Source organism: Pan paniscus, chromosome 4 (genome assembly GCF_029289425.2).
Source record: "Pan paniscus chromosome 4, NHGRI_mPanPan1-v2.0_pri, whole genome shotgun sequence".
NCBI classification, from domain to species: Eukaryota; Metazoa; Chordata; class Mammalia; order Primates; family Hominidae; genus Pan; species Pan paniscus.
The window spans coordinates 72,359,338-72,378,051 of NC_073253.2; positions in this window are offsets into that span (position 1 = coordinate 72,359,338).

The following is an 18,714-nucleotide window of genomic DNA, read 5'->3' on the forward strand; positions in this document are numbered from 1 at the left end:
AACAAAAGTGGTCTGTTCTTGCCAGTAAGACGGCAGCTTAAGCAATAATATTCCAGCCAACTTCCTTTCTCAGCTCAATCTGTCTCTTTTTGCCCCAGCCTTGGAGAAGTTTACTCATCCAAATTCCTAAATTTACCCACCCTGAATTCCTAAAAGGAACAGGGTTAAGCCAAACAAGCTAATGAGGTGTCTGAATTTCAATGGTTCAAGGACAAACACTTTAAGGAGAGGCAGCATGGTCATTGGAGTTGGGAGATGTGGAAATGTGGGTTTGGATCCTGCTCTGCACTTGATCAGCTGGTACATAGACTCTCTGGCCCTCAACCTCCTCATCCACATAATAGGAATAATAATGCTTGACTGTTGGGTGGTTCATTATACAAAATTGGGTAATAGATGCAACACAGTGCCTAGCATATAATCATCATGAACATTAAGACCCACTCCATGTCACTACTCCTGTCAGATGCTGGGAGAAATTACCTTCCTACATTCCATTCTTCTACTTAGCATGGGTCTGATGTGTGTGACAATGGAAATGGCCTCAGTTTGACACTGAACTCCAAGAGATACCTAAGTTGGTATCTTTTGAGTAAAAACGTGAAGGGTCTAGCTGGGTGTGGTGGTGGGCACCTGTAATTCGAGCTACTTGGGAGGCTGAGGCAGGAGAATTGCTTGAACCCAGGGGGCAGAGGCTGCAGTGAGCCAAGATCACACCACTGCACTCCAGCCTGGGCAACAAGAGCGAAACTCCGTTCAAACAAACAAACAAACAAAAAAACACAGTAACCAGCAGGGTGTGGTGGCTCACGCCTGTAATCCCAGCACTTTGGGAGGCCAAGGCAGGTAGACCATCTGAGGTCAGGAGTTCAAGGCCAGCCTGGCCAACATAGTGAAACCTTGTCCCTACCAAAAATACAAAAATTAGCCAGGCGTAATGGCGGGCGCCTGTAGTCCCAGCTACTCGGGAGGCTGAGGCAGGAGAATTGCTTGAACCCAGGAGGTGAAGTTTGCAGTGAGCCACGATCACGCCACTACACACTCCAGCCTGAGCAACAGAGTAAGTCTGCATCTCAAAAAAAAAAAAAAAAAAACTGAAAAAGGTCTGTGATGAAGAAGCTACCTCTCCTTCCATTAAATACTTTGAGTCAGTCTTCTCAAAACAGTCTTAGAATGGAAACTCTTGGTGTTTTATACTTGGTTTTGTCCAATATGAATGATATCCTAGCCACAGTGATAGAACTGGAAATGGTGGAATTTGGCCACAGGGTAGAAATGAAGCGGGAAAAGGGAAAGGACAATACTATGATCATTCTTATTATACAGAAGGAATTTTACAGGAGAAAGGATGAATAACTAGCCAAAGACATACAGCATTTCAGAAGTAAAGCTGAAGTGTAATGTGCTTCAATTTCCAGCACTGTCTCTATTTTGTCTGAACCGGGCTTACATTTTTCAACATCAGAGCCTTAACACCTAGTGTCTAGCAACACCCGGGGCCTGCCACTCCCAGCAATACCTAGCAGCACTTAACCATGACAGGTATTCAATAAGTGCTTGTACATGAATAATCTTAAAAAGGTCAGGAGATCGAGACCACGGTGAAACCCCGTCTCTACTAAAAATACAAAAAATTAGTTGGGCGCGGTGGCGGGTGCCTGTAGTCCCAGCTACTCAGGAGGCTGAGGCAGGAGAATGGAGTGAACCCGGGAGGCGGAGCTTGCAGCAAGCCAAGATCACGCCACTGCACTCCAGCCTGGGCGACAGAGAGAGATTCCGTCTCAAAAAAAAAAAAAAGAAAGAAAGAAAAGTCAAATTAAAATTATGCGGTAGCTCAGAATCCATCCTTTAACCAAAACCTAATAAAATATTTACACCAAAAGGGAGATATCGTGTTTCAAAGTAGGAAAAGATTAGATGTTTTGTTCCAAACTAGTAAGAAACATTCAAGTAAGTTCCTCTACTCCTACCCAAACATTATCTTACAATATTTTTTTCCTGATCATGTTTTTTCCCTGGGACAATTTGCTATCCATTCTCAAAAGCAACTCTCCAAATAAAATAGATTTCATCATGACTCAAACTTACAACATTTTTTTTAGTAAAAGAACACCAGATAAACACTAGGAGAGCTAATACTTTGTTGCCAAAAAACCAAACAGATGTGATCCCTACCACTTCCTACCTTTCCAAACGACATGATTAATGGAGAATTATAGGAATATTCTAATTCTTGTTGAAAAGCTTGATCGATTTATTGGTGCTTGCAGCCAAACAATAACCAGGTCCATGTTTCAAATTGCTGTAGATGACCAGAATCTGGGGCTCATCATGACTCTATACTTTGCTATAAGACTGGTGCCAAGAAAATTTCTTTCCAGCTCAGTAATCCTTCTTCCTTTCTGGATAAATTCTACATAGCTTTCCCTTTGCTCCTGCCTTGGGGTAAGATTTCTTGCAGCAGCCATGTAAAATGACTTCTGTCTTTGGAAAATTTCTTAGAAAACACATTGTCTCTGATCCCCACCCTTTGAAAATTTCCACTGTTTACCCAAACAATACCTTCCACAGAATTCTCAGCGTAGCATCAATGCCCTCAGGAAGGTCTTGCAGATCCTTTTGTCGCTAGACTAGGTTAGGTTCTCCTGCCCTGTGTTCTTACAGTACTTTGTTTCCCCAATACAACATCTTCACACTTTGTTTTAAATTTCTATTTAATTGTCCATCTTTCCAACTGGACTATAAGACTATGAGGTAAACAGCAGGCCCTCGGTACCTGGTGATTGTTAAATAAATGATGACTTCCAAATTTTATCAGGCCTTATAGTTCCAATCTCATTCCTTCTCATGAAAGAAAGTGCAGAAGCCCCAGAATATGGCCACACAGCTAGAAATGTTTCCAGCTTCTCTTGCAGCTAGGCTCTGGCCAATTGGATGTGAGTTGAAGACATATTTGCAACTTCCAGGTCGTGTCATTAAAAAGGAAGCTTCCTCTCCACTTGCTGTTTCCCCCTTCCTAAAGCCTGCAAAGTAAACAAAATGGTGAGCCAGCTTCAACAAGGGAGATAAGGACAACAACCTAAGGCACGGCAGAACCACAAAACAAAAGAAATCTAGTTCCTGGGTAAACTTAGAGAGCAGAGCCACCTCTCCACTCTGGACTGCTCATCTGTCTATAGACTGTTACATCAGAAACACCTTTGTCACTGGGCACAGTGGCTCACGCCTATAATCCCAGCACTTTGGGAAGCCAAGCCTGGCAGATCACTTGAGCCCAGAAGTTGGAGAAGAGGCTGACCAACATGACAAAACCCTGTCTCTACAAAAAATACAAAAATTTGCTGGGTGTATTGTACATGCCTGTAGTCCCAGCTACTCAGGAGACTGAGGTGGGAGGATGGCTTTAGCCCAGGAAGTGGAGGTTGCAGTGAGCCAAGATGGCATCACTGCACTCCAGCTTTGGTGACAGAATGAGACATGAGATCCTGTCTCAAAAAAAAAAACAAAAACAAAAAAGAAAAAACACACATTTGTCTCTCGTTTATGCCTCTGAGTTTGGGGTCCTCTCTCACCATTTTTTTTAAGTATGAACTTAAACCCTACCTAACAACTTACATCAATTATAAATTCCTCTAACTTAACTTTGCCTACAGAGGGGACATTTTTAAGTTTCCTATTCAAGTGTCCAAGCATTTATCATTACTACCATAATGTATGTAGGAAACTTACACTTACAATTCAAATAGCTACTATCCAGCAGCAATAATGTAGTAGAATATAACCATGTTTACCAGCTGCACTGGAGTAAATGGTTCGTTTTACTTAACTAATGGCTGCTGTTTTAATTTGGAATTGTATAAAAAAATTTGGGCTACATAGTGCAAACTGGCAAAGTGACAAATTGTTCTTCTCAACATCATTTTGGAGCATGAAGAGTCCTTACTGTAAATAGCATATTCAACTAGGTCTAAACATTGTGCAATATCAGTTGTCCATCCCTAAGAACTTGTGAGGCTACAACTAGAAGCAGTACAATTTATTTTCATGGGGTACTTACAGGATCAGTCTTAGGCCTTCACACATTTCATACAAGTCACATCTTGTATATTTGAGTGTTTTAGAAAGTCAATATTTTGCTGTTAAAAATAATTAACCTCAGGGGACATTACAGACTTGGTCCTTCTCATTCATTTTCATAGTACTGAAACTCTGAAGCCAGAGAGAATACTCGTAACAGCTGGCAAGGATTGTCTCAGCTTTTAAAGCCACATTTAGCCTGTCATTGGCTATGAATTGGACTCAACCTTTACCATGACTAGTTTTCTGTAGATGCAGTGATTTGTAGAGTTTTCTAGGTGGCCCAGATGGGCCAGGTGAAAATAAACCAAATTCCCTTCCAAACATAAAAGCTGCTACCTATAAGCCCGTAGAAGAGACAGAGAGCCTCTCTTCTACGAATAAGCTTTTCTTGCTTTTCACCCATTTTATGCATCCAGTTAGACCCAGAATGGATACCATGTTTCCATTAAGACTCACCTACATGAATAACTACATCACTTCCTTTGGGATGACATTCGAAAGCAATTTCATCTTCCCAGTGAGGCCTACTTTGCCCACACTATTTAAAATTCCAAGTCTCCCTGATATTTCCTATTCCTGTAGCATTATCTAATATACTCTACATTTCACTGATTTCTCCTGTCTATTACCTGTCTCCCCTACCAGAATGTAAGTTTCCTGAGGGAAGGGCAATGTGTCTTTTTTGATTAGTGTTATATTCCCAGTGCCTAGAACAGTACCTGACACATGGGGAGGAGAGGATTTCAGGAAATACTTGTTGAGTCAATGAATGAAAGGAGGCCCTTTTTAAAACCTTTACTGAGTACCTTAGCAATACTTATGCTGACTCTGGTGCTTGCTCCCACATTCTGATGATGCCAGCCATGGGAGCTCTCAGCAAAAAAGTACCTCACTTGTTTTGGGTTTTTTCGTTTTGCTTCATTCATAAGCAAAGGTCAAGGAATTTGTATGTAAGATGTCACTGCAGGCAATGGGAAGTCTCAACCCAAATGCCTTTAAACCAAAAAAAATTTGCTTTCCTATCATGGTTAAATAGTTTTGGCTTCGTGATGGGTTGAATTTTGTCCCCAAAATACATTTGTTGAAGTCCTAACTTTTAATACTTCATAAGGTGACCTTTTCTGGAAGTGAGGTCTCCATGGAGGTAATCAAGGTAAAATGAAGTCATTAGGGTGGACCCTAATTCAATCTGATTGGTGTCCTTATAAAAAGTGGAAGCATGAGGCCAGGCACGGTGGCTCACGTCTGTAATCCTAACATTTTGGGAGGCCGAGGCAGGTGGATTGCTGAGCTCAGGAGATCGAGACCAGCCTGGAAAACACAGTGAAACCCCGTCTCTAGTAAAATACAAAATAAATTAGCTGGGCCTGGTGGCATGCGCCTGTAATCCCAGCTACTCAGGAGGCTGTGGCATGAGAATCACTTGAACCCAGGAGGCAGAGGTTGCAGTGAGCCGAGATCGTGCCACTGCACTGCAGCCTGGGTGACAGAGCAAGACTCTGTCTCTAAAAAAAAAAAAAAAAAAGTGGAAACATGGATACAGAGACAGACAGACACAGAGGGAAGACAACTTGAAGACACACCAGCAGAAGACAGCATATGATTAGAAAGATGCATCTACAAGCCAAGAAACTCCACGCATCACCAGCAAGCACCAGAAGCTGGAAGAGGCAGGAAGGTCTCTCCTAGGCCACCAGAGAGAGTATGGTCCTGACAACCCCCTGCCTCCATAACCGTAAGACAATAAATGCCTATTGTTTTAAACTACCTAGTGTTGGGTACTGTGTTACAAAAGCCCTGGGAAACAAAGCTCAAATTCTATGATTGGGACCATTTCTGTATCTCCAGTTTTGGCTACGAGTCAGCAGGCTCACGTGGTGCTTCTAATGTGCTTCCAAGATGGCCACTAGCAATTTCCAAGGCTCCATGCATCTTCATATCTAATGGGGAAGACAGAGATGACTTTTGCAAGACCACTTAAAGTCTGGGATTTGAGCGTCCTTCCTGATAGAGACTGATTTGAGTCACATGCCCAAATAACAAATCAATGGCGGTGTTCAAGGGGATGGACTGAGCTGATTGCTTTAAGCCAATCAAGGTCAGCCCCTTGGGATGGGGGAGGAGTCAAGTACTGCAGCAGTAGCTGCTGGTGCCCACACACATCCTGGCTGCACTCAACTTGCTCACCCAAGCAACATGTTTGGCCCATGCACAGGACAAGCTAGAAGTTCCAGAGCCAAGACCCTCTGAGGCAGCCCTCAACTAATGCTTAACAGGCAGATAAATATCTCAGCAATCTCACTCTTCAGCTGGGATAACTCTGAGGTGTGTTCTACAGAGTATTCCAGAGTTTCCCCAGGGGTTCTGAGTTCCAGTTGCTCATAGAGGTTTGTTAACACACTAAGTCTGTTCAGACTGCTAGATCAAAATATCAAAGACTGGGTGGATTCTAAACAATAGAAATTTATTTTTCAAAGTTCTAGAGTCTGAGAAGACCAAGGCACGGGTGGATCCAGTGTCTGGTGAGGACCTGCTTCCTCATAGACAGCCATCCTCTTGCTGTGTCCTCACATGGTGGAATGAGCAAGAGAGCTCTCTGGGGCCTCTTTTATAAGGGCACTAACCCCATTTGTTAGGACTCCACCATCATGACCTAGTCACCTCCCAAAGGCCTACCTCTTAACACCAACCCCTTGGGAGTTAGGATTTTGATGTATGAATTTTGGAAGTACACAAATATTCAGACCATAGCACACACTCTTTATTGACTTTCTCCTCTCCTTATCTCACTTCCCTAATCCCCACCAGTAATTCTGCCGAATAAACTACTTTTACTTGAATCCATGTGTCAGATTTGCTTCCAGAAGTATCCAGATCAGGACAAGACCTAGTAAGTTGCAGGGAAGGAAATTCAGAGTTCTGTTAGGAAAGAGAAAGGGTAAAACTAGAAAGTACTGTAAAGTCAACCAGTGAGTGTCCACTACAGTCAATTACTGTTCCCTCTTTCTCAGTTGGATAAGCCAATCATGTTTTTTTCCTATAGCGTTGTTAAACCGACAGGAACACAGAATTGCCTAACAAGCCAGGAAGCATACACATTGAGTTTCATTTCTGCTGCTCCTTCTTCTACCTGCTGTGTTTCCATTTGCAGGTTATTTATCTTCACTATATCTCAAGTTCCTACTTAAGGAATAATGGGAATGATGACCCTTGTTCCTAAAATGTATGACCCCAGGAGAGCAGAGCATGGCAAAAAGCAAGTCCACCTTAAACTTCTTTCCAAGTGAGACTGTTGCTGAAAGTATTAGAAGGGCATAACACCATCATTCCCCATCACTTGGTTGCAGAGGACAGCATTAGAGGTTAGGGAAGACTGGAACAAAGATCCAAGTGAGTATTCTCCACTCTCTTTAAAAAAAGCTCCTCTTATTTTAATAAACTAACTAAAAAATATAATCTTTAACTATTCTGGAGGAGTTCAGAAATGGTTCCCTTCATGACGTCAGTCTTGCTGAGCCCCCAGCCCAAGTGGCCTATGTTAAGCTTTTTCTGAACATTATGCCATTGTCCTTGGATGGCAGAAAAATAATCCTTGGGAAAATCCACCCTGTATCTCCAGCAAGCAGAGGCAATGCTTTGCAAATGTTGCCGGACGCATCCTTCCATTTCTGCTTTGTTCTCTGAGTATAAGCAGATGTTAGGCATTCTTCTCATTATCTCAGGATACTGTATAATATTATTATGGTGTCAGGCTGTTAAAGGCAGCAAACGCTATACAACAACAGCCTTAATTGAGGCTTAGAGCTGAACTGTAAGTATGTAACCTTACTTCAGGGTGTTTGCAAATGCTTTCTGGAAACAGTTAAAAAAGATGTTTTCAATTGTTCAACCAGCGGCTCGCCCTGCCAAGATCAAGTAAAAGCTTCTTAAGATATGGGCACAATAAACATATTTCTTAAGATTTCAATATTTTTTTCAGCCAGAAGCATAGCAAATCTGTGAGCCAGAAAGCCTCATGCATGCCACTTCCTGGACTATTCCAGGAGAAAACTAATGAAATGCTGCAAAAGTTGCACTCAGATCTACCGTGATCTCACAGCCACAGAATTCCACTCTATCTTTGAAGTTACTTTACTATGATAATAATTATTTGTCCATGAGTCTGGACTTGGCCACTAGCCTATCCCCAAGGATGCGGCTTTGGGTGCATGCAGCAACAGCTGATTCTCAGCAAGGAAGCTCCCAACATAGAAGGCTGTCCATCAATCTTAGCAGAGACGTTTGTCACTGTACACATGAAGTTACTGGTCTTGTGCTCCTGCAGTGGATTACAACTCTCAAACGTTTGGTGGAGGCACAATATGATTCTGATGTACATGACAAAAAACAGAAAAACCTGGGTCATTTAAGATTGGTTCCAGGCATGAACTGTTAAATGGCAGTTTGGTTCTCCTTTACTGGATGGAGTAAAAGAAAACAGAAACTGAACACTTTGAAAAGAACATTCAGAACAGAATCCAAAGTGTAGAGGCATGTTATGCAGGCCACTTTTTCCAAAGTCTGCTCCCAAAGAATTGACTTCAGTGGGTTTTGGGGCTTTTTAATGACTCGTTAGCATGTGTATAAGAAAGCGGCAAGCTTAACATGTTCATTTTGTTGCTTGTTGGTGACAATGATCAACAGTTGGATGGGAAAATCTGGATTAATGAAGGAATTGTAAAATCTCAGTAAAACAGATCCTAGAATTCAGAATTTAGAATTCATTCTATCATTGTTGTCTTTCCAAGGAACTTAACAATGAAAAAATCTAGAGGCTGTGTTTAAGCAATATATTACATTATAATTCCATACGCTTTAGCAGGGGAAAAGGAAGAGGTAAAGGCTAAATATAAGTTATTATCTTATATTTGCTCAGTAGGATTTATAAACAACAATTTTTGCCATGGAAATATTCTTTACCTAATAAAACTGCATTTATTTGAAAAATAAATCCATAACAAATGTTGTAAGTTCAGTTAGGTTTATTCCCCAACTTTATCCTCATACCCAATAATAAGTCTGATTTAATAACATGTTTACTGTATTAAATAAATGAGATTTAGCCATTACGGTTTCCCTTTATCTTCATTTCTCCTGACCAAACTGATGCATATACACAGGATTTTTATGTCAAAGTACCTTTAGCAGGTAACAGGAGATACCTAGGACTTGATGCAGCCCACATTTTGTTTCTCCGTTACATCCTCTCCTGCCCTGCTAATATTATTTATATTTCTGAATTTGCTTTTTAAAATTTTACTTGAGGCAAAAGCTCAACTTGGGACCAAATCTCCAAAAGAAGACCAAAATGGCAAAGATGCTATGGCTGTGTAATAGAGTGATTATAAATATGGTCAGCTCTGGATTCATAAACTTGGCTCTGTCACTTACTAACTGTGATATTATGCAAGTTATTTAGCTTCTCTGAGCCTTGGTATTCATATCTACTAAATACGGGTCATACGATCTACTTCACTGAGTTATTGAAGGGCTAGAGAGAGATCACTTGTGTATACACTTGCCACAAAACTGGCAACATAGCATTTTATTTAACGTGCTTACAGTGCTTCCTAGTTGCCAAGCACTATTATTAAGTTAAGTGAGCTCAAAACTGGGATTTGAATCTCAGGTAGTTTGGCTCCAGAGCCTAGAACCTAAACCACTATGCTGAAAATCTTGAATGCACACTCAAATGGAGAATCACAAGTAGTGAAAGTTATTGTTACAATTGAAGTTGTATCACTTAGCTATTGCTATGTAACAAAACATCCCAAAGCATAGTGGCTTAAAACAACAACAATTTACTATTTCTCATTAGTCTGTGGGTCAGCTGGGTAATTCTGCTGATGTGGGCCATGCTCAACTCCACCATGTCTTGGCTCACTTTTGTGTCTGGGGTCAGCTGGCAGGGTGGCTGGAGGCTGACTCTTCTTGGATGGCCTCAAAGAACCTGAATCTTTTCTATGGGTCTTTCAGAACAGTCTTTTAGCAGCTAGGCTGGTCATGTTTTTTAGGTTATGGCAAAGAAGCAATGGTGGCAAAAGACTGAATCCAGAGTGCATGATTTGCACCACTTTTGTTAACATCCCACTTAGTGCAGGGAGCCCCTCACCAATGCTATCTTGTTGTTTAAGAGGACTGATCCAATTCAGTGACTATCTGAATTAGAAAATACTATTTAAGGAATAATTTTATAGGAATATATACTAAGGTGTAGCAAAATATGGACCTGATACCTACTTTAAATGTAATTTGTAATTAGTCTATTGTTTATATGCAACAAGATTAAACTGATGTCACTGGAAGAGTCCTTTAAAAGTTTATTCTTTCAAATAATCTCAATGTCTCTCCCTGGGATCCATTTTTATACAGCATTTGCATAGAGTTCTGAGTGTCATGGTTACAGTTTGGTTGTTTGACATTTTTGTCTGTATGTTTTGATAAGAAAGCAAAAGCAAACATAAGCCCAGCTCATGTCTATTATCCTGAATTCCTTTTCAGTGGGATCTGAATTGAAGAGATTTTACCTTAGTAAAAGGTATTTGACAATAATGCAGAGATGTAGTTCTGAATAAAGGAAAAACAAAGAAAGTAGTGAGAAGGGAGGAGAAAAGCAGGGAAAGGAAATGGAGAAAGAAAAAGATTAAGTAATTCAATACTGAGTGTTCAGAGCTTTCCACTGGAGTTGAGTCACCCATTCCAGGAAAATAAAACTTCTAACTCCAAATATATAGGAAACATTTTAGTCATTAATTTATATTCAAGTAACATTTATTGAGAACCTAATATTCACCAAGTATTGTGCTAAGCACTGAAACAAAAACCAAGAGCAGGATTATCAGGCCCCTTGCCCTCCAAGAGCCCTCACCAGTGGGGAATATAAACACATAAAGCAGTAATGACGATCTGCAATAAGTTAGGTTACGCTGGCTGCTATAACAAACCAACCCCAATCAGATCTCAGTGACTTAATGTAATTAATGTTGATTTCTAGTGTATGTAACAAAATGATGCAGGTGTTTCTGATCAGTTGGTAGGTTTTTGCCAAAAGGTTATCCAAGGACCTAGGTTCATTGTGTCTTGTGGCTTCAACATCTTCTGCACTTGGTTTCCAAAGTTACATTAAGAACACAACCAATATCAGGGATGGAAGAAGGATTATTACCACAGATTCTACAAACATCAAAAAACACAAAATGACGTAAAAATTTTGAATAGCCTTGTAGCTATTAAGTAAATTAAATCTGTTATTTAAACCCTTCTCACAAACAAAACTCCAGGCCCAGAGGGTTTCAATGGTGAATTCTATCAAATATTTATGGAATAAATAATTCCAGTCTCACACAAACTCTTTTAGAAAATAGCGGGGAAGGGAATACTTCCCACCTCATTTTATGAGACCAGCCTAACCTTAATACCAAAACTAAATAAAGACATTATAAAAAAAGAAAATTAAAAAATTTCATCAGGCATTATATCTATTCCAGCCAGCTGGAAGAAAAGTGCATATATAGTTTTATGTGAGAGGTTTTCTTATGGGCCAGGCTGTATGTGGGATACACTACATCCACTCATATTCCTTTCGACAGAACTCTAGCAAAAGAGGTAGGGAAAGTTAGTCTAGCTGTGTGCCCTCAAGAAGAAAAGAAACAAGATCTGGTGAAGCTAACAATATAATGTGATAAATACTGTAAGAATAATGTATACAGAATGCAGCTCTAGCATAAAGAAAAGACTGTGACTGGAGGAATGAATGAATGAATGAATGAATGAATCAGCAGTTAACTACTGATTCAAACCCCCTTAAAATTGCCTCTACCTAGCTCCAGATGAGATAGTAACCATACCAGTAGAAATACTGATTTACAAATCACTAATGGGCTGTTTCAGTGTTAACTTGTGGCTAAAACATTGGGTGTGCATTTGCTTTCTGTGGGACTTGGCAGCCAGCCTGGCCTAGAATTAAATGTCACAGTTCCAGTTCCATGTTCAGTTAGTGGTATTCTTCTGTAGTCATGTTACCTACCAGCCCCCAAATTTGGCTTCCTTTTTGTTTCTTGGAGAGGGTTGGAACAGGAGGAAGTGGGGATCTCCAGAAATACATTCTAGTTGAATTTTATAACAAACAATGTGTGGTCTCCTTGTATATATAAAAAGTTGGTAGAATTTGTATTAAAAGCTAGGAAACTGTCTCATTTAAATGTATGCCACATGCCTCCCTGCTTATTAATTCTCTTCTATTGTCTGTAAATCTGTTTTCCCTTATTTCCATTCTCTGTGCTACTATTTTTCTTGCCTCAGTTCCTGACCTATCACCATATATTCTGTTGCCCTCTACTGAACAGAAGGGAAGAAATGCCTGCTAGCAGTTTCTAAGCATGGCTCAATCCAGATTGTCATTCTCTGAAAATCAGAATTATTGTTTCCTCCAAACACCAGCAGCATTGTGTCAAAAGAAAGTATATGATCATGGTAAAGAAACCTGGCTATTTAAATAAAATGAAGTACAATGACATCTGCCATGTCCTCACAGCTCCTTTATAATTTCCTCAGTCACCTGATCGCATCTGCAAGCATAATGAGTTAGAAGTTTTACCAGTTTTCCCCCTTCACCACCACTGCCACTTCCACCCTAAACATCTCTCAGTCACAGCTTCCCTGAGATCTTGCAAACATTCCCACTATACAAGCAGAACTAAGCACCTTGAAAGGTCAAGGCTGGTGGCAGAAGAATAACCTTCCAGCTGCCCCTTATGTTTTTTCCTGGTGGTGAGTCTACCATGCTTCATGAGAAGCCTTGTGTTGAAAATCAATAGTTTAGTTTTAAACTTGTATTTTGTTGCTCCACGGAGCAAAAGAGGTAGGGAAAGTTAGTCTAGCTGTGTGCCCTCAAGAAGAAAAGACATGAGATCTGGTGAAGCTCCATGCAGCAACAAAATACAAGTTTAAAACTAAACTGTTGATTTTGAACACAGGGCATTCAAATATTAGGTTCTATTCAGCTAAAATGTAAGTTCCTTGGGGACAAGTCATGTCTACTGCTGATTTCACATTTCTATAGCCCTCCTTGCTGCCTTGCACATAATAGGTACTCAATAAATATATGTTGGTTTGACTTAGTTGAAATAAGAATATAGTCACTAGTTATAAGGCAAACATTCCTGAGAAAGAAAATGTTATATACCTTTCACATCATTGAATACCTGCATGTGAATGGTGTTTCTTGTTATGATGTTTGGATTAGGACTAACAGAGAGAAGACCAAGAAGAAAATGCAATACTGAGAAGGGGTGGTAGGGAAAAAGGGAACCCTTCCCCAAGTGGGGGAAATGGAAAGTTGAAGAAGGTTGGGAGTGTTCTTTGCACTGATTGTAGGACTATCAGAGTTCAGAGAACAAATTGCTCCTCAACAGCTAGAATGGCCAGAAAAGGCTTTGTGGAAGGAGGAAAATGGAAGCTGAACCTTGAGGAAATGTGATCTGATTAGGTGGAAAAGTCAAAGAGAGTTTGCTGTTGTTGGGGGAACAGCATAGCCAAGCAAGACAAGGAAGAATGGTGGATGGAGTTCTGATAAATCAAGATCTTGAAGAGAATGGAGTTGGCTTAGGCCAAAAATGTTGAAAAATTTTGGGAAATACGGTGGGACAGAGAGAGTCAAAGTCAAAGAGAGTTTGCTGTTGTTGGGGGAACAGCATAGCCAAGCAAGACAAGGAAGAATGGTGGATGGAGTTCTGATAAATCAAGATCTTGAAGAGAATGGAGTTGGCTTAGGCCAAAAATGTTGAAAAATTTTGGGAAATACGGTGGGACAGAGATCATGAGATCTATTTATGGGGAGCTTTGAAAGCCAGACATGGGAATAGGAAGACATTATAGATTTTCATGTTGTGGAAAGCCCTAATGAAAGTGTTATTTGGGGAATATTCCCAGACATGAGGAACTGCAACTTCACCTCTAATATTGCTCACATTTTCATATGCAGTTTTCTTGTGAGAGCAAGTGTAGTTTGATCTGTCAGGGTTCTGATCTTTGTAAGCTCAACCTGAGCCAGAGACCGTATTGACCTTTCTCTCCTCTTGACCTCCAGACTAACCTATTCCACACAGTCCAATGTAATTTTTAGAGCACTCCACAGCTTAACCTACATATTCATTATTTGTGCAGGATTTTTTTTTCTCATTTTACAGTACCTGGGCAAATAGATGAAGTCCAGGTTAAAAATTCTCATGCAGCTATGAGAAGATTCCTTAGCTATTAACACACTAGTGCTGTCCAAAAAATGTGCCAGCCACTGGGATAAAAGGACAGCTACCCAGAAGAAGGTTAATCACAAAGAAGTGACATCTGGGACTTCAGAAGCTAGATCCTCAGAAGCTTTACCATTCTACCCAGGCCTCTTAGAACATCTGCTCTGGGAACTCACCCATCATGCCCTGAGGAAGCCCAAGTCAAAGGGCCCATTTGGAGAGGAACCAAGGACCGTGAACAGCCCCAGCCGAGCACCAACCTGCCAGCCATGTCAGAGAGCAATTTTGGAAGCATATTCTCCAGTCTCAGTTGGGCCAACCTAGCTGACACTATGTGATGAGCAGAGACAAGCTTTCCTCACCAAGCTCAACCCAGACAATAGGCTTATGAGTAAAAATAAGTGATTGTTGTTTTAAGTCACCAAGTCCTGTGGTAGTTTGATATATAGCAACACATAACCATAATATATGTGTGAAATCAACTTTGTCTACCCTCACACAATTTATACACAAACCACTAACTATCCCGAAATTTCTGCTAGTGTGCTTATTCTGGGTGGATGTGCTTGCATGCGTGCATGTGTGTGTGTGTGTGTGCCTGGTGCCATAGGTTGCCACCGTATATCAGGTAAGATCGGCAAGCCCTTTGCAGACTTCCCTAAAGAGCCCATATGTCGCAGTCTCACAGTGAATCTTGGGATTCACTGTATGCCAATTTATTAATCAGATAACAATCAGTGCCTCAGTTTGACACCTAAATGTCTTATTCCTGTTAAAAAGCTATGTTTCTTTTAAAAAATGAAGCCAATGAGAGCTTCAGGCATGATGGCAATCTTTAGAGAAGATATGTTTATTTTACTTGGGAAATCTTAAGTCTCAGGGCATGAACAGCTTTCTTTTGGATCCATACTTAAAGCTGAGTCTAGACCCTGGAGTTTAGACCACATAACCATCACCGGTCAACAAAAAACTGACCTCTTTTATCTTATATACAGGTAAGGGCTGAGATTCCCTCATGGGAGGAGTCAGGGCAGGAATATGGGGCCACAAAGGTGACAGGTAAGTTTGTGGCTATTTCTCCCTTAGACCAGTGCTTTGGAAACTTTAATGTGCATACAAATCACCTGAGAATGTTGTTAAAATACATATTCTTATTCAGTTGGTCAGAGATGGAGCCTGAGCTTTTATATTTCTAACCAAATCTTGGGTGGTGGCCAATGCCACTGGTCTGTGGGCGACACTTTAAATAGTAAGATTTTGACCATCACCACTAATAGCAGGCCTTCAGTGCCTCTTACATGTAACTCCCTCTAAAAACTGAGCCTGGAAAATTAGTCTCACCACCCCATCACCACCTTTTCTACCACCATCCTTTCAACTATCACTACCATCCCCATGACTACCACTGTCATTGCCACCTATATCCACACCATCATCAACACCTCTACCACCAACTTCAACACCATCATCAACACCACCAGACCACTACCATCTCTAAACTCAAAATTGTCCATTGTAGACCATCAGAATTACTTAAGCAATAGATTTGTTACTTTTTCAAATAGACTCTTTCTTGGCATTCAAGAGATGATTCAACCAATGGATGTGGACACTGAAATCAAAGACTTTGATCTCCAATCAAACAATAATGATTATAATAACTGAAGGTTGGTAGTTTATCAAGCAGTCATAATACTAGGGAGCACCAGCTCCTTCTGAAATATGGAGGCCCATTTGATCAAAACAGCTGAAGCACAGAATAGGATCCAAGAGCAAGACAAATCCTAATGAAAATACCCAGGCTACCAGGAGACATTTGCCAAAATAGCTGCCTTTACATATGCACATTTGGACCTGAAGAAGAGTTTATATACTTAGAAGCATTAAAAAAAAAAGTAAGTAGGTGGGCTTAGCTTACAGCTGAAACAGGTAACTCCTCTGTTACCTAAAATTAGAAACAGAAAACTGGAATTTCTTTCTAATCATTCTTTCTTCTCTAAAAAGATCTGTGGGATAAGCTGCCAAATGTGCTTAACCTCTGTGTCCACCAAACTTGAATCCCTGGTGAATATAATTTTTATTCGAGAAACAAGAAATCCACCCAACCAGTAGCAGCATAAAGTTCAAAAACATCTGCACTGCTAGGTAAAGATGATCTGTATATATAATGTGGGTAGCGGTGATTTCCTTTATTAAGCTTCTGAAACGGGAGAGGCTGGGAAGGCAGCATCTCAGCCTGTAGATGTGAACCTTCTGGGGTTTCAGAAGTGATTACAACGAAGTTCTCTAATTGCTTGTGTGTTGTATTAAGTAGATCCCATTTGAGTCTAAAATCACATGCAATGTTTAAATGTTATTTCTGTAAACTATACAAAACTATAATTTTCCAGTGAAGAAAAAAGAAGCTGTCAAATAAGAAGAGATATGAAATGAGATCGTTCCCCTTCTTTGTGAGACAGATGTTATTTTTGGCTCTTCTGTGTAATGCATTCCATATTATAGTCTCTTTTTAACCAAACACTAGGACTAGTACATGCTTGCACACAGTGCACCAAAGCCATTCTCAGGAAAACTTCTTTTTATTAACACTGATAACTTTTTCAGTCCCCAGTGCAAAAACCTCAAGTTGTAGGCTACAAACAGTACCCATGATGCCAAGGCAGGATTTTTTTTTTCATCCAGCAAATATATTCCTGCCATCAAAATAAAGTTGTACATTCTCCCTCAGAACCTGCCCCGAGGTTTGGCAAATGATTCTTTTCTCTTATCTATCTTGTAAAGCTCTTGTCCTTTTATGCTGATAGATTTTTGTAAGATTTGAGTTTTCTTTTCTTTATCAGCCTCTGCAGAAAAATGTAAAAGAGAAGAGAGTAAAGATGGCACAAACTTACACAGAAAAAAAATAGACTCCATCCCACCAACTGGCTATTCAACTTGTATTTATCTCCAAAAAGTTTGATGCTGAGTGAATATCAGCTGCAACTAATTAGCTCCAGGACAAAAAAAAATCCATATTGAACTGGGATGACAAGAATGCAACCAGAAATGAATAAAATGTCCTGGTTGGAAGCAGACGGAAGTTTTGCCAACCAGTATGTGCAGAGGGAGAAACAAACGGTTATTATTAGGCTGATTTAATTTTCAGTTCTTCCTCATGATGGAGAAGCTGATATTCATTTAAATAAATTGACTCAGCTAACTGCTAAAGCTTTCTGGATTTGCCAAGGTATTTCTTCTATTTTGTATTTTTTGAAGATGGTGCCTTGCCCTTCCATAGCCTGGGGCCATTGCAGGCTAAGATAAAAAGCTAGCAGCTGTTCCTTGAAGAGAGGAAAGCCTGAACACGTGGACTGCATCACTGCTGTCCATAAAGTTTGACACTCTTCACTGTGGCTGACACAAGGTGTGAGGAAGGAGTTACAGTGGCAGCACTTGGGATTTAGTGAAGCCACAGGCGTCCCTGTTTCAAAGAACATGTGAGAGTCAGGAGATTTCTGAGACCACACTTGAATTGCTCTTTACCGCAAAGCACAAGTGGTGGTGGTGAGGACCCAACAGGCAGACATTCTCTCCCAAATCCACTGGGAGCATAATCAGAAAGGAATGGGAATGAACTAGCCAAGAGGTTCACTACTATTTCCCTTCAGTCTCCCCCACATTAGGGTCCAATTCCCACCCATCTCAGTACAGGCTGGTTACCACGGAGCAGGGTGGAGTGGGGTGCCAAGCTCCTCCTCATTCCCTCCAGTACAGCCCTGCCAGGAGGGGAGCCCTTGGGCTTGCTATGATCTTGGAAAGGCTCTGCTACTGCAAGCAGGCCAGTCTTTCTCGCTGTGGGTCAGGCCCTGCCTATATTCCTTCAGCCCATTTGAAGGTCATTTGAAGCTTCACTGGACAGTTCCCAGACAGGCCCAAGCCTTCCTTCCTCAAGCCCCTGCATTTCTCTCGGTGTAAGGTTTTTCTCTGGACTCAGGAGCACACTTGGCTTTCACAACCAGTGAGGCATGGAGGCTGGTGAATGAATACCTTGGTGTTCTTATTCCTTGGTGGAAAAACTCAATCCTTTGTGTGTTCCACCCAAACTCTCAGAAGGCCTGCAAGAAGACTAACTGCATAGGTGGTAACGCACCATTAATGTTCCTTTTATTTGCATTTCTCCCTTCTTTGTCTCCTCCCACTCCCTATCCTCTTGGGATCACCTCCCAAATAAATTAATGACACCCAAGTCCTTGTCTCAGAGTTGCTTCACAGGGGAATCTAAAGTAAAACACCTGCTCTAAGCAATTCTCTGTTACATAAAGTTACTCAGGATGAGAATCTGGTATCCAGATCACGCCCAACCACATAG